This window comes from Ceratotherium simum, chromosome 10 (assembly GCF_057802395.1).
Source record: "Ceratotherium simum simum isolate JZ-2026a chromosome 10, ASM5780239v1, whole genome shotgun sequence".
In the NCBI taxonomy this organism is placed as follows: Eukaryota; Metazoa; Chordata; class Mammalia; order Perissodactyla; family Rhinocerotidae; genus Ceratotherium; species Ceratotherium simum.
The window spans coordinates 52,579,810-52,607,377 of record NC_141909.1 but is presented as its reverse complement, the minus strand read 5'-3'; the positions used below and the strand labels follow the sequence as shown (position 1 = coordinate 52,607,377).

General features: G+C 39.0%; 1 pseudogene; it reads left to right on the top strand.

The window, feature by feature from the left end:
- Positions 1 to 1,272: 1,272 nt before the first annotated feature.
- Positions 1,273 to 27,568, top strand: part of LOC101402109 (protocadherin-8-like) — a 46,876-nt pseudogene continuing 20,580 nt past the window's right edge.

The window sequence follows — 27,568 nt, the reverse complement described above, 5'->3', positions numbered from 1 at the left end:
CTCCTCATGGTTGCCACCTCTTCAGGCTTCTCACTTTGTTTCACTGTTCTCTTCTTGCCTGGCTTACATGTGGTAGCCTGATTTTGGAATACCTGCTTTTTTGACTGACTTGAAAATTCTTAGGATACTACTGCTATAAACAGCCCCTAAATTTTGCTTCTTGACAGTGACTGAGAGGTATCTCATCCTCCTCTCATCTCCAGTCCATGGGATGCAAGAGCCTAGACCCCTTGACCTTGTGCTGTATCCATAGAGAAAGATGCGATTTCCCTAGGATAGGCTGTTGTTCAGACTGGTTCCAGCTTTCTGAGTTTGGAGGGGGGATTGTGGGTGAATATGAGACAAATATCTCTCTTTCTCACCCATAGGTCACACAGCTACCCCTATCTTCATCCAGGTGCACAGGGGTAAGAGGTTTGTGGGTGCCATCTACATCTCCCTGCTAAAGACATCCAAAAAGTTCATATGCTGGCTCCTAAAAGGAGTTTGGGAAGGCATGAGGAACCTTCTTGGGATAAGAAATTAGTGAGAATGCTAGCCTCACTAAAAAAATAAAACATTCCAGGGCTTGCCCCGGTGGCCTAGTGGTTAAGTTTGGTGCACTCTGCTTTGGCAGCTGGGGTTCGGTTCCTGGGCACGGACCTACACTACTCATCTGTCAGTGGCCAGGCTGTGGTGGCTGCTCACACACAAAGTAGAGGAAGATGGGCAACAGATGTTAGCTCAGGATGAATCTTTCTCAGCAACAAGAGGAAGATGGACAACAGATGTTAGCTCAGGGTGCATCTTCCTCAGCAAAAACAAACAAAACATTCCAGAACAGGACAAATCTAAGGACATGAATCTGACACTGGACTTTTAAAGTTATCCCTTCACCCCCAGACATTCAACTGAAGCAAAAGGACAGTCTCAGGGGCAAAGGAGCTAAGGCTCTATGAGCTTGGCTATGCAATGCTTTTTCATGTTTTCAGGTCACTCTTTAGACTTTGGGAAGCCATCTTTGATATCTGAAGGCTGGGTCATGTTTCCTTCCTAAGTGCCCCCTCAGCACACTGTGCCATTGTTTTTGCCAGCACCTAGCATACGGCAGGGCCCATGTCTGTGAGACTGTAGGAGCACTGAGTGCAGGAGCTCACAAGGGCATACCAGGCACTCGGTAAGGACTTGCTGAATGAGTAGAGTAGGCAGCCCTTTTATAGCATGGGTAGTCCGCTCTACAAAAAACCCTGCCACCTCCAAATGTCACCCAAGACAGGGTAACTTGTGCCCAGAATGCGACTGGTAAGTATTGACTTTAGGAATTAATTTTTTTCTCTAAAATTCTTAAGCAAACTCTGTGAATGAGCACAGACAGCAACTTCTCCTCATGGATTCATGGGCACTGCCTGTCCCAGCCCCTGGCAACATCTTCAGTGAGTTTCAGTTCCCTTCTTATTACATGCAAACTACCCTGGAAGAAGTGGCATTTTATACTGTCCGACTGGAATTAGATAACAATTAATCTGGAGAAACTTGTGGTAAAAGTTGTTGTATCAGGAGAGAACACAGAGGGAATTAAATGAATTAATACTTGAAAAGCACAGAGTTAGCACTACATAGCGTTTGCTAAATAAATAAAATATTACTGCTGCTATTATTATTATTATACACAAAGACATCATGCAGACCAGAGTATTATTTCCTAAACCAGTGAAGTTCTGATATTTTAAAGAAAAAAATATACTTTACATTTTGGAAGCTCCAAAATAAAACATGGAAGTACTCTTGGCTCGAGGTTTATTCTATTTAACACCTTTCAATAGGGCAACATCTGGATGTTATCATGGCTTGGCAAGACAAAATGCCGAAATTACAAATTCTGGAAATGCTGTGCATTAGGCACTCTTGTCTTTTCCTGTAATTGCCTTAAAGATATAAAAGAGCCTGATTGTAATAACTCCCCTAGAGTAACTATTCTTCATTTCTATTCTGCAAGAGAAGATAGCAGGAAGTGGGATCACTCTAAGGGTATGAGTAAGGAGAGAGGGGAGCTAATCCTTAAATATGTGTGCCCTGCATCTCAAATAAGTACCTAACAACTGTGTGAAAGAATTACTGGTAATCTTACATATATATATGCTTTAACCTATTAACTACAGTAATTGTTGCACCAAGATAAGAGGCCCCTAAGTGTTCGAGGCTAGGTGGCCCTGGGTCAGAAAGAATTTATTACTTATTTCCTAAAGACCTGTTCTCCAGTGATAGGGATGGAAATTTGGCATACCAGGTCTCCCCTTGTCAAGCAAGTGAAATGGTTGTTTCATTTTTAATCTGGATCCTTTGCCCTAACAGATAAATCTGAAGAGTGCTGTTAAGGATGTGATGAATTGGGCTTCTGGTGATGGCTGTGGGAAACGGAGAAAGATACAGCAGCCTGGGACTACATTCATTGCCATGCGACTGCAAGCCTTTGAGAGTGAAACAGGTAGAGACAGCTGTTTCTGAGACGTAAGCAAGGAGAAAAGTTTGTCTCAAACGTGCCTTGAATCTTTCAGCAGACTTTCATCTCTCATTTCAGGGAATGTGTTGAAGGCCTTTGGGCTGAGCTGGACTGATGGGAAAACTGAGTACTATTATGGCTTGGTTTGTTTTATCATTGGGTACCATGAAGCTTAGTAGGCAGTGGAATGGGCGCTTCCCACTGAAGTTGTGGTTCAACAGCTCTAGTCAGAGGTGAGCTGCCCCAAACAAGGGTGAGTAGGGTGTGTCTGAGTAACCCCTGGTATCATTGGCCAAACGCGACATCTGCCAAGCACAAAACCAAGCAGCAGTTTAATCCTTATTGGGTCATCTGGTCCAGGATGACAGCCAAACTGTTTGATTATAGTTCCCAAGAAGACTTGTTCTGGACCCAAAGATAATTTAGATTTAATGTTATATACAATGAGAAGTCATTATAGATTTTTAGCAAGAGTTGATATGATTTGATTTATATTTAGAACAAAATTGGTGAACCATTTAGGACCCAGTCAGGAGACGGAAAGCACAATAGTAATTTGAACCAGGTAGACTTAATACTACATACAAATTATTAACTAGTTAAAGGGTATGACCTACTAAGAAGTATAAAGGGAACTCTCAAGAATACAGGGATCAGGTGTAGGGAGCTGTCATTACTTACAGGGATGAGAGAGAGCGTGCAAGAAAGGAACAAACTTGGAAGGGGCCCCCCGTCCCCACCACCAAGGCTGTGATTCATCTAGTGTGGTCCAGCAGAAGGCAGAAAAGTTCACGGAGGTGATGCAGGCTGGGTTGGAGAGCAGGAAGCCACCTACCGGAACGTGCACGGAATTTGTGAGAGGGTTTGCTGTCACTGGGTCTCCTGCACACCACTGCCAAGGGAGCTGCCGGTTGGCAAGGAAGCTACGCCCAGCGCTTTGTAGGAACAAAAGCACCAGAACCTGGAAAAGAAGACTCTTCCCCTGCAGTCTCCCTCCAGCGCCCTCTGTTGACAAGGCCTGACACCATGCCCCCTTGCAAAAAAGAAACATTTATTGAGCCCAGCTCCAGTATCTCCAAGCAGGGCAGAGAAGGGTATATTTGGGGATTAGAGACAATAAATTGATAACTGGAACAGACAGTTAAGTAAAGGTTGGCTTGAAGAGGGGAGAGCCTGGAGACTAGAGTGGCTGAGGCCGTGGGTAAGGTAGAATGAAATTGACAGGCTGGTGCACTGACTTTGGTCCTGAAATGTGGTTGAGACAGTGGGGATGGCAACGAGAGGGGATTAGAGTGGTACTGATGAGGTAGAATAGATAGGACTCCAGGGCTGATGAGATGGAGACGTGCAAGATGGAAGCATCAGGAATGCCTCTTTGGTTTGGTGGCCTTCATAACTGGGAAAAAGAATAGGTTTGAGTTTGAGGGGGAGATAATGAATTCTGTTTCAGACATGTCAATTTACGGTAGCTGTAGAATAGCCTGACAAGATTCAGAATTTCCTGGGAAAAGCACAATGGATTCAAATGTGTAGCGAGGCTATGATTTCCACAATTGCTACGAAACTTGGAGACAAAGAAAAGGAATGAAAAACAAATTTTCACCTTAAGAAGAATTTAAATAAAGTTCTCATTCGAAAATAAGCTTTTTTCAGATTCACAAAGATCTTACAAAATTTCAAATAAAGCTTGGAGCTGTAGTACTTTTTCTTAAAACACACTGAAGCTTTAATTCAGACTAAGGGTCGGCATTACAGTTCTGTGTGTGTGTGTATTTGGGTGTGTTTACTTCGGTGTGTTTTTGTTGTTGTTTTGTACAAAAAGAAACTTTTTTGTATGTATGTAATTCCCAAATGAATGAAGTTTCTATATTAAGCAGTGTAGGAAATGTAATATTCTACTCTTTTAAGAATTTATTGCAGGTCAAAAGTTGGTTAGACAAACGTATAGACTCAAAAGAAGGAAGTGGGGTTAATGGGCTGAGAAGATAAAAAACCAATATAATCCTCCCCTGCCATTCATTGCTTGTACCACACATCAGGCTATTTAGTTGTATTTTGTGTCTAGTTAATTCTTCTATATAAGTCCTGCTTCCTCTTCTGTGCTAAGTTCCTAGAGGGCAGGAAACATACCACATGTTATTTACTCTTCACAATTAAATAATAGGTTCTCAATAAAGACTTCATTTTTACTGTTCAATGAATGCTTATTAACATCACTCTGAGCCAACATAGGCCTAGGTCATCCTTGGAACTAACATGAAAAATACACAGTTCATTTCCTTGAGGAGCTCATGATTTAAAGGGAGAAAAACATAAAGAGAGCCCATGTTGATAAAATATGGTTAAGTGCTTAAAGTGATAATCCTTTCTCTAAGCAGACTCTTCAATTCTGAGAGAGTCTTTGGACTAAAAAGCCAGGAAGTACCACCTATTCTTTACATCAAAGTTTGTGAGCTGCCTGGGTCTCACACCTTGCAGGCTAATCAGAACTCCAGTAGTGTTTGTATGCAAAAATCAAGTGAATGTTCACATATTATATGGAATTATACTGGAGGGAACATCAGAACAGTCTAAAGCTTTATAAACTTGACAAGAACATTGGGAAGATTAACAAGTTAATATTTCACAAAATGCTTTGAAGATAGAAAGTGCCAACATGAGTGCTAATTATTATTATTAGCCCCATGACCTTTTTCCTTTTCCTTTTACTGTTAGATCTATCATAAAACTTCTTAACTTCAAGGGAAATTATTTTTCTTTAGATGAGCATTTTTTTATGAAGTCAAATGTTAATATATGCATTTATGGAAATACCATTTCTTCCATTATTCTTTTTATCCTTCCCAGGGGTCAGAGATGGTGTCATTTATCTGTTCTGTAAGGTGCCTAGAAATGCAATGCACACTTCGTCACTCTGTAAGTATGTTGGCAACGGCTGGCTTACCCTTAGGAGAAGCAAAATGTATATTTAGAATCCTAGCTGTGACTACAAACTAGTAAGATTTAAAAAAAAAACAACAATCAAAACTTAGGGAGCTAAAGAGATTTGCATTTTAAAGTGGTCACCAGGGGAGACTGTAGAGTCTACTCTACCAAAGATGCTGACATTACTCCAAATGTTTTGGTTCTCCTCATTCGGAATTGCTTTCAGAAGCACTTTTACAAACCATTATAAGAGCTAGTGTCATTACTTCATGTCACATCTTATATATGAAAAGAGCATGAGAGACCAAAAGTGTGAATCATGCCCAAAGAGACCTCTCTCTATTGGTGTATGTAAGGCTCAGAGCATTAATGAGTTAGAAACTCATTGCAATAATATGAAGCAAACCATCCTAATGCTGTACACATCCATATAAGCTTGAGAAAATTTTAAACACAAACGTTGAAAGGTTTTAGAGCATTTTAATATTTAGATTTTCTGTCAAACTTGGTTGCTTGGGGAAAAAAAAATCAAAACTATGCTTAAAGATTATTCACTGAAGAAGGAAAGAGGGCAAACAGAAAGAATAACAACACACACACACACACACACATTCCCCTCTACCCTTCTCCTTTCTTTTTCTGGTAGCGTGATCCTCTGAAAAACCTACTCAGGACCTCCCAGGCTTATTTCCTTCTCCTTTCTTCCACTACAGGCAATGATAGCCAGAAACTTTTGGTAACTTTCCACATTTTTCTAATCAATCTGATTTGTTGCCAGTAAAGAGGAGGAAAGAGAAACAGATAATGGGCAGCTGGAACACAGAGTTGGCTGAATAGTCACAGGCTTTTATTCCTCTCCCATCTCATGCATCTATTTAAGGCTTGTATTGGTTTGCTAGGGCTTTTATAACAAAATACCACAAACTGGCTGGTTAAACAACAGAAATTTATTGTCTCACTGTTCTGGAGGCTGGAAGTCTAAGATCAAGGTGTCTGCAGGGTTGGTTCTATTGGGGGCTGTGAAGAAGAATAGGTTCCATGCCTCTCTCCTAGCTGCTGGTAGTTTGCTGGCAATCTTTGGTGTTCTTGGCTCGTAGACACATCACCCTGATCTCTATCACGATGTTTACTTGATGTTCTTCCTGTGGGCATGCCTGTCTTCACATTTCTCCTTTTATAAATATACCAGTCATGTTGGATTAGGGTCTAGTCTAATGACCTCATTTTCACTTGATTACCTCTGTAAAGACCCTATCTCTAAATAAGAAGAGATGCTAGAAGTACTCGGGGTTAGAACTTCAACATAAAAATTTTGGGGGGGAGGGAACACAATTCAACTCATAACAAGTCTAGAGAGGGGGTGTACAGAGAAATGAGAATGTAGGGAAACAGCAAGTCTAACAGCTTGATCTTTGGCATCATGGCGCATATGAACAGGAAGTCATTCCTCTCATTTTCACAAGTTGCCATATTTATAAGGGTCTGGGGTAAGAAATCTTTATCATATCCATCTCAGGTAGATTTCCATAGTGCTTTACCTGTACCTATCTTATGACACTCACAATTTTCTAGCTTGTACTACAGTTTCTTACGTACACAATTTCTCTCTCCTATAAAACTATAACTCTTAGAAAGGAGTATCTAATTCATATTTGTTTCTATTCCTTGACCTAGCACAGTGCCTCATACATAGTAGATCCTCAATAAATTGTCATTGACTCTATGAGTGACCATTCAGCCTTTATAGGTACAGGGATCAAAAGGTATGCAAACTCATTGCCAAGCACTGTATCCATCAGGAGCGGTTACGTTGTGCTGCAGGATCAAACAACTCCAAACTCTCAGTGACTTAGTATGACAAAGTTTGTTTATTGCTCAGGCAAAATCTTCTGCAGATCCAGGCAGTTCTTCAAGGTGGTCGTAGTCAATGTGGGAGCAAAACATCCCAGGCAACTCAGCACGAAGTTTCAGAGTTTCCTGCGGCAGGGGAAGAGATCATGCAGAAGCCAGCACTGGATCTTGAATGCTTCAACTGAAAAGTGACACATATCACTATACTGCCAGCCTGTTGGCCAGCACTAATTACATGACCTTTCCCAACTGCAAGGGCCTAAGCAACATTGTCTTCCATGTGTCAGGAAGGGGAGAAGCACTAGAAATGCAACTGAACACTAGTAATATCTACCACAGGCACTTTTTTTTTTTTTAAGTTTATCTTATAATAGCATTGTGTTTTATACGGCATTTATTGAGCCCATGCGCTAGGCAATAATTCAAATGACGATGGTGCAAAAGTGAAAAAGACAGACTAGAGACTACATTCCAGTGTGGGGCAAGGATAACAAAGGAGTGACCAAATATAAATATTTGCATACAGTGATAGATGCTATAAATAAAATTGAACAAGATAATACGATGGAGAATAACTTCCCTGTGATCTCAGCACCAGTACATTCTAAGAATCTTAGTCTTCTGTCAGAAAGTTAGTGCTCATTTCTGCTTTCTCTTATAACTAAAAATGTAATATAGTCATTCTTATACTATATTATATTAATTGAAACCCAGTTGAAGAGAACCTTCAAGTTTCTGGAATTTGGAACACGCCAACACATTTTTAGGTATTAAAGTCAAGTTATGAGAAAATTAAGTCACACAGAATATTTATAAAAAGAAAAACTTAAAAATGGAAACACACACCTGTTTCAGTTATCTGTTGCTGTATAATAAACCACTCCAAAACTTAGTGGTTTAAAACAACAGCAATCATATATTTACTCAAGATTCTGCAATTTGGGCAAGACTTGGCGGGGAAAGCTCTTCTGTGCTCCATGTCTGTTGTTCTGGAATGTCTAAGAGGTCTTCTTCATTCTTCAGTGATGACTTAGTTGGATGACTGTAATTGCGGAGGGTACCTGCACATCTCTATATCTCTGTGGTCTCTCCAAGTGGCTAGCTTGGGCTTCCTCACAGTATGGCTGCTGGGTTTCAAGATAGAGCATTCCAAAAGAATAAGCCCAATACGTAAGTGCTTATAAAACCTTTTCTTGAATCGCACTTGCTATTGTCCCATTGACTAAAGCTAGGCACATGATCAAGCCCAGAGTCAGGGAGCTGCTGAGTGAGAGACAACTACACAAGGGTGTGATGGGAGGCATGGCTCACCAGGAGCTACTTAATTATTTGTCTATCACTGTCAACTCTCTGGACTCTAATAATTCTCATTCCTCCTATAAAGACAATACACTCTACCCTTTCTGAGACTCCCAAAGACTCATTCCATTACAGCACCAGACTCAGACTTGAAGTTGAATCTCGTCGTCTAAATCAGGCTCAGGGGAGGCTGAGGCTTCTTAGGTATGGCTGCTTTCAATCTGAATACCTGTGAGATGAATAGATAAGTTATCTTTCCCCTTCCTGCCCACCAACACCACCACCATATAATGGTAGCGCAACGACAGAAAAACTGCAATAAAAGCACTCATTCAAAAAGGGGGAGGTGGGAGAAGTATAGCAACCACTAGTCCTTAGCAAACCTGAAATCTAGTTGGGTACATATTGCCAGTTTCTTGGTTGGAGTGTAGTTCTGATATCTAGTAGTGGTTCTCTATGGCTCATGATTGTACCTGAGTCACTTTTCCAGTCTTCATCCTGCTCATAGAAGGTTGAGAACACAAGGACTTCTTTTCATTTTGAAATTCAAATTTCATTTTGAAATGTCTCTGTCTCTTTTAGTCCAATCTGGCAATGTTTGATTTAGTATAATTCTCTTAAAAACATTGTGGGTTTCTAATAAAACTTACTATGGGTTCACTTCATTAGACTAGCTTTGTCATACTCATAAAGCTCTTCAAGACTGACTCCTCTCTCATTTTGCCTACAAATCAGGGTGCTGCAGGACAATGCCCTTAAGATTCTTAGAAGGCATTGTTATTTTTCTTTTCCCCCCAGCTTAGAGAGTCTATGAGTCCTGAGGATTCTTAGAAGCCCTTTTGTCTAGCCAAGAGTTTATGAGGCAGTGCCTTAAATCTTTCTGAGTTCTCATAAGCAACATCCTTGATTCGATATTTACTTTGAGGTCCCATTTTACTGAAGTGCCCTGGATTTGATGTTTAGTGTTTTACCTGAGGGTATTTCTTACTTCAAGAATATTTTCCCAAGACACACTGGGGATGAGAATTAGTTTCACTTTTGAACCCCAAAGTCTTTTATATTTTCTCTAAATTCTGCTGGAAAACTGAACAGTTAATTCTTTAGCTCATCTTACTCCTCTCTTAACTTATCTTAAGCAACTAAAAGAAGCCAGGTGCTACCTTTCAATATTCTGCATGGATCTTTAGCTGGATCCACAAGTTAATTTGGTATCCTTTCTGTTTTCCATGTTACTGTAGGTGACAGTTTTGCTAATTAACCTGCCCATACATATCTTGGGTTTTCTTTTTTCCAGCTTCCAAAAACAATTTCCTCACTGCCCTTCTCACTATTACTAAGTGACTTCTGGAGGTTTATCAGGGCTCTCTGCCCACTGCAGAATTTCAAATCCTACATGTTTCAGGTTTTGGTTGTAGTAGTGCTCCACTTCTGGGTACCAATTCTAATTTTCAAGCTATCTCAAGTGACTGTTTTACTAATTGTTCTGCCAGTACATAACTCAGGTCTCCTTTTCTCCAGTTTCCAATAGCTACTGCTTCACTGCCTTTCCATTCTCTGCTAACACAGAAACACAAACAAAAATCTCTTCTAAGTGATTTCCTTAGGGCAATAAGTGCACATTAATTTGATTCCCTATATCTTTTGAATCAACAATTACAGCACTGAATAGCTATAATTGCAGTTATTAAAATTTCTCAATAGTCAAAGATTCAGTTTTCTTAGACTTGGAAAAATTTACAATCAACAGTTTTCTTCCTTCCTTTTCTTTCTTTCTTTTCTCATTCTTTCATTCATAAATTATTTACTGAGTATTTCCTATGAGTCAGGCACATAGTATTTGGCATTAGAATACAGAAATAAATAAAACAATTTGTTTGCTTGCATGAAGCTTATATTCTAGTGAGGAACTTATTCCTCAGTTATCCTAAAAATCAAATGAACGAGAAAACCCATTTTGGTTATTTGATAACTGAAGTGAAAATTTCGAAGTGAAAAGTTCGTCTTTGATTCACCTCTCTTCACCAGTTGGTGAACTCCTCCCCACCTTTGGAAATTCTGTCCCTGGAGTCCACTGTTCTTACTTTTTTTATTTTTTATTTTTTAGGAAGCCTTTGTCCTTGGCTTGATTTTCCCCAGAAAGGGCCTCAGGATCCATCCATAGTGTTCCTGCCTTTCTTTACACTAATACATATATCTCTACCTTTTTCAGTTCCCCTAGGGCCTTACTTTTGACTCAGGTTCCCCAAGTTTTTTTTCAGTAATATGATATTGGATAACAATTTCTTTCCCTGACAAAATAGTAACATTTAGATAGGGATTTTCTGGAGCTGTAATGCCTCAACCCCAAGAATGTCTAAAATTATGCCTGGGCTTGTGATGGAGATATGTAGGGGTAAGTCGACCTTTCAGGCTTCCTTAAGTTGCTATGACAACTCCACATGGCTTCTGTACCTCCTAAGATTCTCCATGTGAGCCAGGCATGTGCTAGAGATGGTGTGCTTTCGAGTGTGGATAGAACCAATGGCCATGCAATTAAATTTATCCAATTTTTTTTTTCAAACCAGGGAGGTTTGTGATACAGCTCTGGCTTCATACCTTTACTTTGGAAAACCCCTTATTGGTCCTTCAAGTTGCTAAACGAACCTGATCAGCCGAGTGGTAAAATTTCTACCTCATGGCCACTAGAACTTTGACTGCAAGTGCAAGTAGCTTTGTGACCAGCATTTGCTTTTCATTTTACTTGAAATAAATCTATGTTAATGTATCTATTCTGAATATCTAACATCTGAGAAAGAAGATTTCCAACCCCACCCTCTTTTTTCCCCAGTGCAACTTTCTTTTATGATTGGTTATGCCATAGTCTGCAACAGCTGGCCTGGACATCAGAAGGGATGATAAGACAGTGAATGTGACCCACTCTCAGGTGTTGAGCTCCTCACCCACATTGAGATTTTTATCTATGAGGATTAAATAGAGGTATCTGAACCCAATAAAGGCAGCTCAGCCCAGGGAGATGATCCAGAGCCTGGCTCCCGGAGAGGAGACCGAGCACAGACACTGCGGGAGTACTGCTCTGCCTCTTGCTGCCTGTATACCTGTGAGGTTTGGAAACTGCTACATTTCTATAAACATGGCATGTTCTCAAGTGAAGAGAATAATGGGAAAGACTCACTTAACCTCTTTAAACAATAGTTTCTTAATGTGTAAATGCAGATAAAAACATCTGCTCAGCCTTCCCAAATATGAGTTATATTTATAGTTCTGGCTAGCCAGGGGATGGAGGTGTTCATAAATTTCTGAGAAAGTTTCTGCAAACCAAAACAAAAATATTTTCCTGCAGGGAAGGGCGGGTCTTGCTGCCTTTCTGACTCAGCTTGAGTTGCTGTTGGTGGTCAAGTAACATTGCTTCCTGTGCTTCTTTGAGAGCAAGTTGAGATCCAGAGACAGAGAGGGACGTTCCTTTGTACTTTTGTTGCTACCTGGAAGAATTTTATTTCTCTTTTTTTTGGAAGAATAAAAATAGAATCTAAAAATGTTCCCTTTCTCTGGGGGTACTTAGGTGTGAAACAGCTTAAAACCATCATCTACACAGTTATGACAAAGCTCCTTCTCTTTTCAGGGAGGGAAGGTATAATCCTATTATCTCTCTGTGGTTATCAGTGCCACTCGAAATTCCAATTAGTGCAGCTAATCACCGTGGGCTCCTCTGGTACTTAGCTGGCAAACAGCTAAGTCTAATTAATACTTTGGAGTGGTGGGTAAATGGCATTTATTTTACTCCTCTAAACACATTTTCTAAGTAAAATTTTGATTTGGGGCTTGTTTCATTGCAAATGGATGATTTATAAAAACGAACAAAAGAATGAATTCTGTATGAAACTAACCAAATAAGATCCTTAAGTGATCTTGTCAAGTCTGAAAGGAACTAGATAGAGGTCTCAGAGGGAAAGGTAGGCTACTCGATGGGCAGTCAAAGGCATATTTCTCATCCATTTATTGTTTTAAAAAAAATCTATAAAATAGGAGAGGAATTATTCATTTAAACTCAGATTTGTAAAGACAGTCATTACCATTTGACTCATTAACAATGATTCTTTGCTCAGAAACAGGATAAAGTATTAATAACCCAGGCCCCTGGGCTTTTTAATTCAAATGGCTTAGAGCCAGTGGTCACTGGCAAGTCTATTATAATTACCTGGGTGATTTCCAGGTGAAATATCTTCCCTGTGGCCACTAGGCATTTTAAATAGGAATCAGGGCTTGGCAACATCTGTTTCATCATGCAGAAATTCTCTACTAGCTCCTGCCCCCCCAAATTCAGAGTCCCACCATCTCCTGTCCTAGTGAGGTCCGGAGTTGATTTGGATGTGGGTCAGCTTCTCATGGGGGAGCCAGGCTTGACCATATGCCCAGTGTTGACCAATATGGTCTACCTATGCCTTAGAGGAAGAGGCAGATGCACTCACAACTTAGTTAAATCCACTGTGGCTACTGAAAAATCCATTCTGATGGTTATTGTCCCCTTGATGTCTGAAAGCAGCACAATATTAATATTAACCCAAGAAGTAAGGGTCTGATTTTCTTTCAAGGCTGTCTCTCTCCATAGGCCTGGTGGATTCCTATGCTTGTGTCCCAGAGTAACTTGCTTATAATTAAACAATTGCTTTGTTCTCCTCTCTTGAAGAAAGTCCATATTTGCAGAGACTACCCGAGTTTCTAAACCAGAAAAGGCTGTAGAGAAGAATAAAGAGGCTCAAAGGGTTGCAAATTTCTTTGGTTTTGAGCTCAAGCCTTTGGCTGGGCACTGGTCTGGGAAAAGGGAACACTTATTTTTAAGACAAGAATTCTGTGTTTAATTTTTGCGAATATGAAAGAGCTGAATGTTTACTTGGGAAGGGATTTGAAGCCTTTTGTAGGCTTTTTGAGTTTTCAGATAAAGGCAATCCACACCACTGTTCTTAGGCAAAGCAGTCCTGTAAGTAGCTCTCACAGGAATGAAGAGCCGCTCCCCAACGTGTAAGCATTATTCTGAATAATTATGGATATTTTCCCTTCCAAAAATATTTTTTTCTAGAAGCTGCTATTTCAAAGGCTTTCAATTCTGTGTGTCATTATCAAATAATCTTTTTTGTACTCGGGTGTTTATTATTGGATTGCAACAACGATAAAGCTCTAGGGGTTTTTGTCTCCTTTGGTATGCTAATTAGCTAGTTTCCTTTTGATCTTTTTCTTACTGAAAAGAGTGAAAAGCTATCTCGGTAGGGAATCTTAGTGCTGTACATTCATCCCCTCATCTCCGTAATCTGAGGATCAGAGGAAGACAACAATTTCACTGCTGAATGAGAGCTTCTAGAAGCTTTAGTTAGAGCTCACTGCTGCCAAATAATCCCACTGGCACTCAGAGGTGGGCACAGAGGAGGAAGACGCAGAGGGGGAAAAGGCACAAATATTTCACATGGCCAAGTGAGCTCAGTTGCTTGTATTTCTCCTCCAAGCGTCCAGTCCATGCAAATCCATGTCATTTTGCCTAACATTTAACTTTTAGACTTCTTTCTCCTATTGATATGTTTTTAGTGATAATGACTGAACACTTAGTTTGGGGAAAATGGCCTGAATAGTGGGAAAAAATACACAGTTGACAAAATCTGTTAGACTTTGAAGCTGCCTTTCAAAAGACACAGTAAACTCACATATTCAGAGTAACCGGGGAAAATGCTGCGGCTCTTACAGGTTAGATGCAGATACTTGCATGTTAGATTATGTCTGGGAATGGATGGAAGAAAGAAGTTATTAGATTTTTAGTGATCATTGATTGGTCTACTATAGCTGGAAATATTCACATTTTTATTAAGATCTAAGGATTTAGGACAAAGTCTGGGAAGTCGAATGGGAAATTTCATCATCAATATCATCACCCAACATCTATTGAGAATGTACTCAGATGGCAGCACTGCATTATAAGGGCCAAGCAAGTTGATATTTAAATATTCTAGTCACAGGAACTAAACCCAGCACATACACAGACACACATACTCTAGGTTGAACCATATGAAGTTACTGTTTTTGCAAGTGAAAGGCAATTTTCATATGGTTCAACCTAATACAGTTTACTGTTTGAGAGGTGTGATTATAAGGTAAACAAGCTTTATTTAAAAAAAAAAAAAGAGTTCATACATCCAAAAGAGTATTGACTCCTTTGAAATCATCCCAATAGAGGTCCAATTGCAAAAATGCTGCTGTGGCTTAGGACATTTTTAGAACAGCCCTAAACCTGAGGGTTTTCATTCCCCAGTGTTTGGAAAGCAATCTTGACCCTTTGAAGATGGACTTGAATTTTGGAAATAAAAGAAAGTCATTCAAAAGCACCTCTTTGAATAAAATAATTCATACTGAATAAAACTATTTGGAGTTTTCCTTTAAATAAGAAAAAATTGAGTATAAATAATGCAAAAATTTCCTTAGGTGCCATATCAGCCACCAGAGCCATACAATTTTCTATTTAGAAGATACCTTAGAGGGGCCGGCCCCGTGGCTTAGTGGTTAAGTGCACGCCCTCTGCTACTGGCGGCCTGAGTTCAGATCCCAGGTGCGCACCGACCCACTGCTTGTCCAGCCATGCTGAGGCAGCGTCCCACATACAGCAAGGATGTGCAGCTATGACATACAACTATCTGCTGGGGCCTTGGGGAGAAAAAGGGAAAAAAAGGAGGAGGATTGGCAATAGATGTTAGCTCAGAGCCGGTTTTCCTCAGCAAAAAGAGGAGGATTGGCATGCATGTTAGCTCAGGGCTGATCTTCCTGAAAAGAAAAAAAGAAGATACCTTAGAGATCGGCTGTTCCAGCAGTCCTAAAACTTTATTGAACCTAAAGATCTGCAGGGGAATTATTAATAAGGCAGTTTTGGGAACCTTGCCGTAGAGAGTCTAATTTTTTAGATTTAAGAAGAGACCTGGAAGTCTACATTTTAAATAAGCTTGTCAGATGACTTTGATGCAAGAGGCTGTCAACCATACTTGGAATTGCTACTCTTGTCTGTAGAGATAGATACTGAAGTTCAGTGACATGCTGAAAGTTACTCCGCTACACAGAAGCTGGCCCAGAGGCAGAACTCCAGTCTCCTGGACTCCCAGGAGAGCCTTAGGAAGGGACTTATTGGGTCTGAATCAAAGTCCGGTACTTATAGACTGAGCGGCATTCAACAATTTTTTTTTTTTTTTTGGTGAGGAAGATTCGCCTTGAGCTAACATCTGTTGCCAATCTTCCTATTTTTTTGCTTGAAGAAGATTACCCCTGAGCTAGCATCTGTGCCAATCTTCCTCTGCCTCAGCAGAGGAAGGTGTAGGTCTGTGCTCAGGATCTGAACCCGAGAACCTGAGCCTCCAAAACAGAGCATGCCAACCTTGAACCACTATGCCATGGGGCCGGCCCACATTCAACCACTTTTAAAACCTTTATTTTAAAATGTTTAAAATTTAACCATGTTTTCTCATTTGTAAAATAAGTGCAATACTGATACCAAGCTCATAGTGTTGTGTCTATGTAAATCACTTACTATAGGGCTTGGCAGATAGCAATTGTTCAATAAACACTAGCTACTCTATTTTTATCCAAGGATTTTCATTATAGCTCTTTGTAGTTGTTTTCTTGTCCGTACTTGCCCCTTTTCATGCCACCCCCCCCTTTTTTTTTACAGACATCTCCCCTTGGCATTCCTTCCCCCTGACTTCGATCACACCTTGGTTCCTGGTACTGCCACCAGACTAGAGAGTTGTTGTTGAAAGGTAGCAATCAGTTATAACAACTCTCTAGCATCCTCCCTGAGAGGAACAGCTGGGTCTTTTCACATTTTGCCTTTATGCCCAATTAACCCCTAACTACAGCCCTACTGGCTTGTTATTGTTGCAAAAAAATCCTCAACTATGAAACCAAAGTGTGCAAAGATCAAAGGTATCAGCACAGAAATTCCCTCGTCATGCCAGATGAGTGGAGGGCAAGGAGCAGGCTATGGGGAAGGGCAGCCAGAACAGCTGGTGGCCTCTGCACTTGCCCATGGGCTCTTCAGACCTGGCTCAGAAGCCAGAGGCACTAATGACGGTGCCTGAGGGAGAAAGTCAGCATGAGGCATCCATGCAAGGTGCCAATGAAGTACTTGTAGCTCTTCTCCATCTGTTCCTGTCACCCCTACACTCTCCCATTTGCTCACAAATAAATAGGCAATGGGCGACCAAATGCTGCCTGAGCTACCTGATGCTGCTAATTACCATGACTGTTTAGACCCAATTATCTCCACAAAAGCAAAACATCTTCATGTAGCATTCCAAATGGATACTGTTTCATCTGGGGCAGAGACAAATTGAACATTGTGGCTTAGTTCAAGCTAAAAGGGCTCTTCTTTGGCACAATTTTCAAAGACCCTTTTGTTGTCTTTTTTTTTCTTTTAATTTTTATTGCAGCTTTGCAAATGCTACAATTACTAAAAATGCAGGAAGCATGACTGGGGTGGGATAACTCCATATAGATAGATTTGTATGTGTCTTTTCATCTGTGTACGAAAAAAGAAAAAAAAAATATATATATATACACAAACACACATACAAAATAGATGCAGAGTGCTTGTAGCCTGTTTTACAGATCAGTCTGATCTTATTCTTAGTTTGAATCCCGTAAGTATTTCTCTACTCTGTCTCTCAATTTCAATATGGTTAAAAGTATCACATAAATGTACTATGTGAGACCTCCACGTAACACAATGGTGCATATACTTATCCAAACTTTTGTGGAGAATCTACCCTAGGACTTCATTTATTTAGTACAAATGCTTGGACAAAAGCCTTTAGGTTAACTCTCTTATCTTTAGTATAAGTGAAATGATGCTTACATAAGACAAATGAGGTGTAAATCTAAAATAATTATCTGATTTTCTGGTCAAAACATTTCAACTAAAGGAAAGGTAAGCTGTGAATAAGACATATTTTCTGCTGCTCTGATTAGTGTCTTTGGACAATTGCTCAGCTCTTCCCCCTTTATTCATAGGTACGGACTGAGTCATTGCTCTCCAGTGTCACGATGAAAAGGAACAAACGTAATTTATGTAAAAAGTATGTGCAGGATTTCAGTCTCTTCTCTAAATGAAGGAAGCTTCTACAATGAAGCCAAGCACCTGGAGAAAAAAGATGCTGAGAAACGCATATCCGAGCTGTGGAAACACCTGGGAGAGGCTGAATTTTCTTGGACATGCTTCTAATTTCCCCTTTGTTTCTCTAGGGGAGAGGACCATAATATATCACGGCAAAGGTCTGCATGTTAGCTAAAGTTAGCGTTAAGTAGAGAGTTTTGCCACACCTACGCGGTCATTCATTCTTTCACTCCGGTGCTAACTGTGGACACTCATTGGGAAGTAGGACCCACAGGACCTGTCCTTGTGGAGTTTCGAGTCTAGCTAAGGTGAACCCTGTGGGAAAAACAGACAGAGTTTACTCGTTAACTGGAGTAAGAGAAGCAACACCAAGATACTTCAGGGCCTAAGAAATGTTGTTTTTAATAGTCTTAATTTTGTGATTCCAGCTTACTTTTCTGAGATTTAAAAATATCAAGGTTATTTCTCATAGTGTCAAGCCCTGCCAACTAGCGTTAACATTTAGCAGAAATTTGGATGTGTGTGGTAGTATATGCCAATATTAAACACAACTTTAATTTAGGGGACTGGGGTTGCTACTGATAGCGACTATAAAATCCAGCTGGTGACTGAGCTGAAACTTACTTTCACATGATGAAAAGGTACCACCGTTTCACCATGTGAGCATTGTGTAATAGCTGTTCTGGAAATAATCTATTCACTGAGCTGTTTCTCCTGGTTAATTGGGAGTGTGTGTGTGTGCATTAGGGAGAGAGAGGGAATATGTGGGTGTGGGTGTATGGGTGAACATATGCATGAATGTGTTTGCACACTTGAGTATGAATGTGCATATGTGTGAGCATATGTGAGTGTGCGTGTCTGAGTGTATGAATGTATGTATTCATTATATAGGCCTCCTCATACTCTGCAGAGGATTGAGAGACTCTTCTGGAGAAAGTTATTCAAATTATACAGCAGTAAGTAAATATACTTCTAGTAAGTCAGTATACACTTAAATATATGGTTGAAGAGGGGCTTATTGAAAAGAAACGGACCTTTCGTTAAGCTTTAGGTTCCTATCACGCTATGAGGCAATATTTGGGCAGTGTCCATGGTAATCTGTGCAGTGGTCTATGCAGTGTTGATTTTAAATTGGTCCTTTTAAGTATAGCATTAAGTGGCTGCTCATAAACAGCACTGAGCAATTTCTGAGTGGGAGGAGATTCTTCAGCTCCTTACCGGTGTGTTCTGTAAAACTGATGTGGGTGTATAACATTTCTGCCCAGGATATAATTATACAGCATATGGGGACATTTCAGGGTAAATATTTTCATTTTTTTCAGATAAAAAAATGTGCCCATTGCTAAAATTCCTTGGAAAATGAACCAACAATGATACATAATTATTTTCCTTTCTTTTTCTTACAAAAATTCTTCTCCGCATTGTCTCTATTCTAACTACTGTTAGAGGTTGTCACATCCAAAGTTGATCTCCTTAATGCTGTGTTCTGGCGTGCTTCTCTGATCAGACTGGGTCTTCATGACATATGGTGAGTGGAGCTCTGTTACTTGCCTGTCTAATTTAAGCATCTGGGGCTTGATATTTTTTTTTATGTTAGTCACTTAGATTTATTAAACGTATATATATTAGGCAAATTTTTGCATCACCTAAATGACAAGCCCTGGGGAGAAAGTGATGAATAATCCAGGGCCCTTAAGGTGCTCGTCGAGGGGAGCAGGAGACTTTCTTTAAAAAAGGGACTGATTAGGGGCCGGTCCCGTGGCTTAGTGGTTAAGTGTGCGCGCTCCGCTACTGGCGGCCCAGGTTCGGATCCCAGGCGCGCACCGACACACCGCTTGTCCGGCCATGCTGAGGCCGCATCCCACACACAGCAACTAGAAGGATGTGCAACTATGACATGCAACTATCTACTGGAGCTTTGGGGGAAAAAAAGGAGGAAGACTGGCAATAGATGTTAGCTCAGAGCCGGTCTTCCTCAGCAAAAAGAGGAGGATTAGCACGGATGTTAGCTCAGGGCTGATCTTCCTCACAAAAAAAAAAGTGGGGGGGGGGACTGATTAAGTGAAATGGGAGCACAAAGGAGGGAGAAAAAAATTCTTTTCGTGGCATTAGGGGAGTTTTACAGAAGAAATGATGTATGGGCCGAGGCTTGACTAATGGGTATGAATTTGTTATGTGGCAGAGTACAGTCGAAGAGAGTGGGAGAACATTCCAGGCAAAGGTCTGAATTTATAAAAATAAATCCAACTGTTGAATTTCCATCCTCAGAGTAAGTAGTCACAATTAAAGACCTATTTATCATTTTTCTCCTGTCTCACTCACTATTCTAGTCTTGCCATTTTTCCCTTTTGTTCTGTACCTGATTTTCTTCCAAAATCTTCTGAATCAAGCACTTCACTCAGTATAAAAATACAAGACACTCAGCCTAAGAAAGAGAAATTCTATTCTGTGCTGTGTTAATTACTCTGACTTCCTCGTCTAGGACAAACTTATTTCTTGGTTTAGAATTTTCCTTTTTGTTAGAGACCAAAACAATGCTTTGTATTCTCCGGAGCTACCGCAGCCTCTACGCAATAACCCCAGAAAAGAAACAAACCTTACATTCCCGTAGAAAAGACAGTTTAGGCAACCCATAGCTCTAGCCAGGGCTTATTTTAGGCTATGTATTACTTCAAGAGGCTCACATGAAGTCAAGGCTAGTTTGAAATTGGTCTCCATCTGTTTTTTTATTTTATTTTGTGTTTTTGAATTGTGAGGCATTGGGGCTCAAGTGCCCTTTAGATAGTTCAAGATGGACAAACCGATAAAACCAAACCAAACCAAACAATGAAAACAAACTAAAAAGCAAAAAAGCACCTTATCTGATATTGCAACAGACTTAGATCTTTTGGTATAGGAATGGATACCAAAAGTGCTCCATTCATAAACAGAAAGTGAAGATTTATTGGAGTAAGGTAATGAAGGCATCAACCAGGGGCTAGAGCAAATATTCTTCTGGAAACATCAGTGACATTCTGCTCCATTTCATACTAGGTGGGACTGTAAATCTGCGAAGGTCAGAAAACGGCTTCCCTTCAGGCTCATATGAAATATTTAAAGATGTCACTTAGCACCAATCTTAGTTACAATGTTACACAGCAAACAAAGCTAAATTGTGATTTAATTTCTGGACGTGTGTTCTTGATTTCTGTCTTGATTTACGTAGAACAAAGGATTCGGTTTATGACCCATGAGATGATCTCTTCTTGTACTAACACCTGTCTTGTCCTTTGCTTTGCAAGATGATAGTCTCCTTTTGTCTAGGAGATAATTTTTATATGATACGAGAAGAGAATTCTCTCTATTCCTTTGCCTCTGGGAACTTTCATCTTTTTCCCTCTGTTTTCTAAATTCCATGTCATGCAGTATAATACAAGCATGACAAATGTGAGGTGGAGACACTGGGCTGATTAATATTATTTACTGTGATGCTTTCTCTGGTCCATTGCTGCAGAAATGAGAGGAATCAGACCTTACCTGGAAAGAGGCAATTGGAGTGTCTGGTTTCCACTATCTTCCACATTTCTGATTGCTGCTTTGCTAGTGTAAGAAGATTCTGTGATTGGGTTGACAATTCTGGTTAGTGCCACAAATATTTATCAAATGCATGTGCAAGGTTTTGTATTAGGTGTGTGTGTGGTAGGGGAGGTGGTACTGGAGGGAGGGGGACCACACTGTGGGCAAAGATAAACAAGAATTGGTCTTTTTCTACAAAACCCCTAAAATTTTGAAGGGAGAAGGCTGACATGTGAACAAGAAGGAATGAAATGAATTTTATAGTAGAAGCATAAGCACAACGCTCTGGCAACCAAGAGAAGGCGAAAGCTTTAGAAAAGCCAATCTCTCTTGAGCTGTAAAAATCCTTACAAACTGGAACTCATTACTTCCAGCTTGATATATTCTCTGGAGCTGTGATATGAATAGATCCAACTCCATTTCACATGTATATTTCAAAATTGCCTCTGGTTTTGGATTTTTGTGGCAATGTGTTTTATAGACTGTACTGGTTCCAAAGGCAGGTAGTACATAGTTAAATAGTTATAAAAGTCAAAGTATTTAGCTTCAGAAACCTAATTTTTTCAAGTCTCCTTTGTCTGGATGGCTTTATCCTGCATGCTGTCTTGAACATCAATATTTTTGATTGTGGTTCAGGAAGTTTCGATCATCAATTCACTTCCCTTCTTGTTACACATTGTGCTTTTTTAACCATGAATGAGATTCAGGTAATATATGTACTCACTGTAAGTGTATGCAAAAATTTCTCTGTGTACATTTTTCTTGGGAGAGAGTCCATTCTGTTCATCAGATCCTCAAAAAGATCTATGAACCAGATGATCTAAAACTACTATATGTTCTCCTTTCATGATTTTACCCACTCTCAGTATTTCAATACCAACTAAATGTAGATGACTCTAAAACCTGTATTTCTAACCTAAATCTCCCCTGAGTTTTATTCTTATGTATCCAAATGTTTACTGCCCATCTTTGCTTCCTTGGGCCAATAGCACAAGCCGACCAACTCCAAGATTAAATTCATGATCTTTCATTCTAAATCACCCTTACATATTTTCCATCTTCATTGATGTCACCAACATTTCCTCAGTCACTCAGGATAGAAAACTGAGAATCATTTGGCTAATTTTTACTTGTCCTTTAAGGCAACTCAAAGAGCACTTGCTTCTGGAAGCCTCTCTTGACCACTCAAGACAGGCTGGTTGCTTTCTTTTGGGCTCCCACAGCACCCTGTGCATATCTCCATCATTTTTCAGCCACATATTAATGATCTGTTTATGTTTCCCTCATTGGTCTGTAAGCTCCTTGAGAAAAGGAACCATTTCTTACTTGGTTTGGAAATTCAGCACCAAGCCCAGAGTCAAACACTCAGTAAATGCTTAGGAATCAATTAGGAGGAGAAATTAGGGGTCTTCAAAGAATATACATACTTGGCTCTCCGAAATTCAGATACAGTGATAGTGGCTTGAAATATTCTGATTTCACGGTCCATGAACGTGTAGAGGAAAGAAAGCTTTGTTCAGTGTGGTCTGCAAACATGAAATTATTTCTAAAGTCAGACCTTAATGCTGATTCTATGTCACTCAGTAGGAAAGAGATGCCCACTGTGTAGTAATGGTCTATATTCTACGCATTCTTTCTAAACTTGAAAATCTTCCTCCCCAGAGAAAAAAATTCTATTAACTTAAACATTTAGGTTTTTAAAATATTGTTTTAGAATCAAGTAATTAATAATTCGTAGCATTTTGTGGCAAATTGTGTTAGTTACAAGTACAAAATTCCTGAGGCTTCATGAGTTCTGGTGGAAGCATAAAGGACAAGTGTACCAATACTTTCCCCATTGTGTTCAAGACAGAAACACTTTCAAAATAGGGACTAATTGAAAGAGTTAGAAAAAGCCCCTTAGATCTTCACCTACAAAACATAATTTTAGTCATTGTAGTTAGGTTTTCTGTACTTTTCAAATGAATCAGAGTTTTGTTTTCCTTACCCTCCTCGAGAGTTAAGGGCGAGGGAAGGTCTCCCTCTACTCTATGCCACATAAAAGGGACTTAAGAGAAAGTGTGGTATTATAGAAGGAGAGCCTGACATCTCATCCTGGATGACTGTTGGCTGAGCTGTAGAAACCCATTCATCTCTGTGTCACCGTGGGAACAGAGCCGAATACAGAGAGAGTTCTAGAGAGAGGTCAACCTGTGTCCTCTGGAGTCTGGAACCAGAGATTGGGCCCTGACTCCAGCTTGGAAAATCCTAAAAACAAGAAGCTATGTGAAGATGCCTCTGAAGATTAGACCAACGGAAGAATGCTACCGGAGGAGTGTCCTATACACCTAGATTTTGGAAAGACAGAGGTGCAGGCCTTCTCCTGAACTAACTGGACATTTGGTGAAGTAGCAAGTTCAGAGGAATCTTGAAAGGACTCTGCCTGAGAGGTCTGCTTGTCAGGACAAAGTGTCTCCAGTAAAGAGGCTGAGTGATGTATACCACTGGGGCAGTAGTGAGGTGAGTGGTCTAGGAATGGTGTTGGAGATACTGTGTGTGTGTGTATGTGTTTTGGGGTGGGTTCTTTCCCCCAATCCCATTTTCAGCCCCCCACCATAATTTTTGAGGGCAAGAGAAAACATTAGCGATGGGACAGGCAAGGGAATAAGGAAGACCTAGATAAAAACTGAAAAACTAAAAAAATCTGCATTACTGAAATTATCAGGATATCTATTGCACTCAGTGCTACTGATGTCCTCCTAGGTTTCCTTTGTACCTAATGCATCAATCTGCCAGCTGCTGTGAGTGGTAGCTGCTAAAAGCTCACAGCTGCTCTATGCTGCTGAGACTTGCCCTTGGCCAAACAGGAGCCACCTCACCCTGGAAGCCATGAATCTCCTCTTACCTAAACCTAAGACATCTAGTATTTTATAGGAATGGTCAAATTTCTGCTGCTGCTGGGATTGGATGTTAAAAATGCTAGAAATATTTTGAGGGGATAGCTATTCCTGGTGTTAGTGAACTAAAAAAATCTAGACAAAATGTATTATATAAAAAGCCTGTTTGAAGCCTTGGAGACCTATGAAAGCAACTATAACTTGAGGGGCCAAGATGTTGGACAGAAAAGTGCAGAGAAGTAAATTTGATTTTCAGGGCAGCTTTTCCCTTCAAAGCATTTGCCAATTCCAAAGAACCAGCAAAGAGGCTGAGAAATTGAGCAGAAATTGAGGCTGAAAGATTAAGGAGCCAAATTGAGCTTCTGGTGGTTTCACAGGCTAGGGGACAAAGACCAGAATTCAGGGCCAGCTCAAGGAGGGAGACCTTTGCAAACCCTCTAGGGTTTTAATTAGACTCCTAGATGGCCTATGCTCTAGGAGTGAGGGTGGACCAGAAATAGACCAGCCCCACAAAGCAGAGCCCAGATTTAAATCAGCTTATTCTCTGATCAGATTAAGATGATCTTTCTCTATTCTGTCAGAAGCAAAGGTAAATGCTGTCTTGAAGAAGTTGACTTTATCCAGAGTCTCAACCTATTTCTTCAAATTTTCATATATGATATCTAGAATTCAATAAAAAATTACCAGGAAATGCCAGGAGATAAGCATATGCTTCTGAAAATTAGGAGAAAAAGCAAATCGAAACAGACTTGGAGGAGATTCAGATATGGAAGTTATCTGACATAAATTTAATAAACATGATGAAAATAAAAGGTGACATGGAGAATTTAAGCAGATAACTTTTAAAAATAATCAAATGAGAAGTTTAGAAGTGAAAAATAACAACTGAAATTAATAACTCAATAGATATGTTTAATAGCAGATTAAAAAAGTGCTTAAGAGAGAATTAGCAAACTGAAAGATAAGCCAGAAGAAAATTTCAACATAAGAGAAACATGAACGTATTTTTCATTGATGGGTACGTTTACAACCCCTCAGTGAAAGCAGAAAACGATTGCAATAGAAGCCATATTTGAAGGGATATTGGCCAAGAATTCTCCAAAAATAATGAAAGATACCAAGAGTCAAGGAGTACTACAAATCCCTAGTAGGATAAATACAAAAAATACTATACTTAGGTATGTCATAGTAAAACCACTGCAAACCAAAGAAAAAGAGTCTTAAAAGCAGAGAAAAGCCAAAATAAAACTGTCATATGACTTTTCCAAAGAAACAATGGAAGCTAGCTGACAATGAAATTATTTATTCAAAGTTTTGAAAAATTGCTTTAAATTATTTACTCAAAATTGTGAAAAAATAAACTAACGTAGAATTTTATCCCAGCAAAAATGTGCTTTAAAAATTAAATCAAAATAAATAATTTTAGACCAAAAAAATAGCTGAGATAATTTTATCACTAGCTGATCTGCATTATAGTAAATACTAGAGTGAGTTCTTCTGAAAGATGATTCCAGACAGAAGCACAGAGTTATAATAAAGAATGAAAAGCAATGTGAAGGGTAAATATATGGATAGATCTAGATGAATATTGAAAGTATTAAATATCTATAGGATATAGATATCTATAGATATCTATAGGATATTTAAACCTCCCAAAACAATATTATTATTATTACTCTATTATTATATTAATTATAATATTATATTATTATAATTATATTATATAATATATATTATATATAAATATATAATATATATAATTATATATATAAATATATAAATATAATTATTATAATTATATTATTTATTATAATAATATAATGTTGTAATTATATTATTATTATTATTATATTATACTTATTATTATATTAAGACACATGACAAATGTAGAACAAAAGGCTGGAGAATGAATAAATGAAGTTATGTTGTTCTAAGGTCCCTTGCATTATGCTGTGGTAAAAGTCAAGGAGGCATGTTTTATTCTAGGGTAACCCATAAAAGAATAGTAAAAGTACAATAAGCAAGATAATACAAAGGGAAATGGAATAATAAAAATATTTAATTAAAATAAAGTAAGGCAAGAAAAGAGAGCAAAAGGAACATAGAACTTGTGAGGAAAAGAGAAAATATATAGCTAGATGATAGATTTAAATTCATATATATCAGTTAAGTGCATTAAATGAAAAACTAAACGCTCCAATTGAAAGACAAATATTGTCAAACTAGATTTTGTTTAAAAAACGTTTATGCCACATATAGTAAACAACTTAAGAATAAAGATGCAGAAAAGTTGACAGTAAAAGGATAACAAAGCTATTCCTTATTAACATTAAACAAAGAAAGCTGTTTTGCTAAACTAATAACAGCCAAGTAGACATTAAGGCAAGAAGAATTACTGGAGGGATATTTCCCAATAATAAAATGGTTAATCTGCCAGAAAGTAACACTGACCAATCTGCACAGGTATAGAAACAAAGGCTCAAAATTTCTAAAGTAAAAACTGATAGAACCAAAATGAGAAAAAGGCAAATCCACCATAGTTTTAGGTAATTCTAACATATCTCTTTCAGTGACTGATAGAATAAGTAGAGGAAAATAATTAGTAGGGATTTAGAAGAATTGATCACATGTTTAACATACTTGACCCAACTGACATACATAGAACACTGCATCCAACAATTGCAGTACAACCTAAAACAACTCTCAACAAAGTTCCAAATATTAAATTCATACAGTGTGTGTTCTCTGACCACAGCAGAATTAAGCTAAAAATCAATCATGAAAAGATAACTAGAAAATCCCCAAATATTAGGAAATTAAGCAATATGCTTCTAAATAAACCATGCGTCAAAGAGGGAATCAAAATGGAAATTAGAACTTATTTGGGCTTTAGAAGGAGAACTAATATCCTTGTGCTAAAATCATCACTGCAGCCGTCAAGGATCTAGCCCAAGGAAATTGAATAGATTCTTTCTTTTTCATTCTCTTTCTGTTCAAGTTTCAACGAATTTTGTATCTGTGACATGGAAATACCATAGTAGGGCTTTTTACATGTTTGTTTTGTAGTTTGGTGTATCAATCTTGTAGGTCAAATGGTCAATTTAGCGTGGCTTTCTGGAACAATGATGATAATAATATTAAAACATTGAACACTGTGCCCAGGTGTAGAAGTGATAGTTCTATCATCCAAAAGATCTGTCAAATGGCCTGAGTCCTTTCCTTTTTTCGTTTATGTAAAATGTTACTCTTCCCTGGAGCAAGTCCGGCAGATGTTTAGGAGCACAGCGAAACACTTCACACCACCATTTAACCAAGCATACTGTGCAAAGTAATTAAGAATCCTGCTATCTGTTTGCTCAAATATGAAGGAAAGGGATATGTAAACAAAATGAGACAAATTAGATGTTTTTGTGTTCAGAATAAGGGCAAAGATGGTCTTTTAATGAA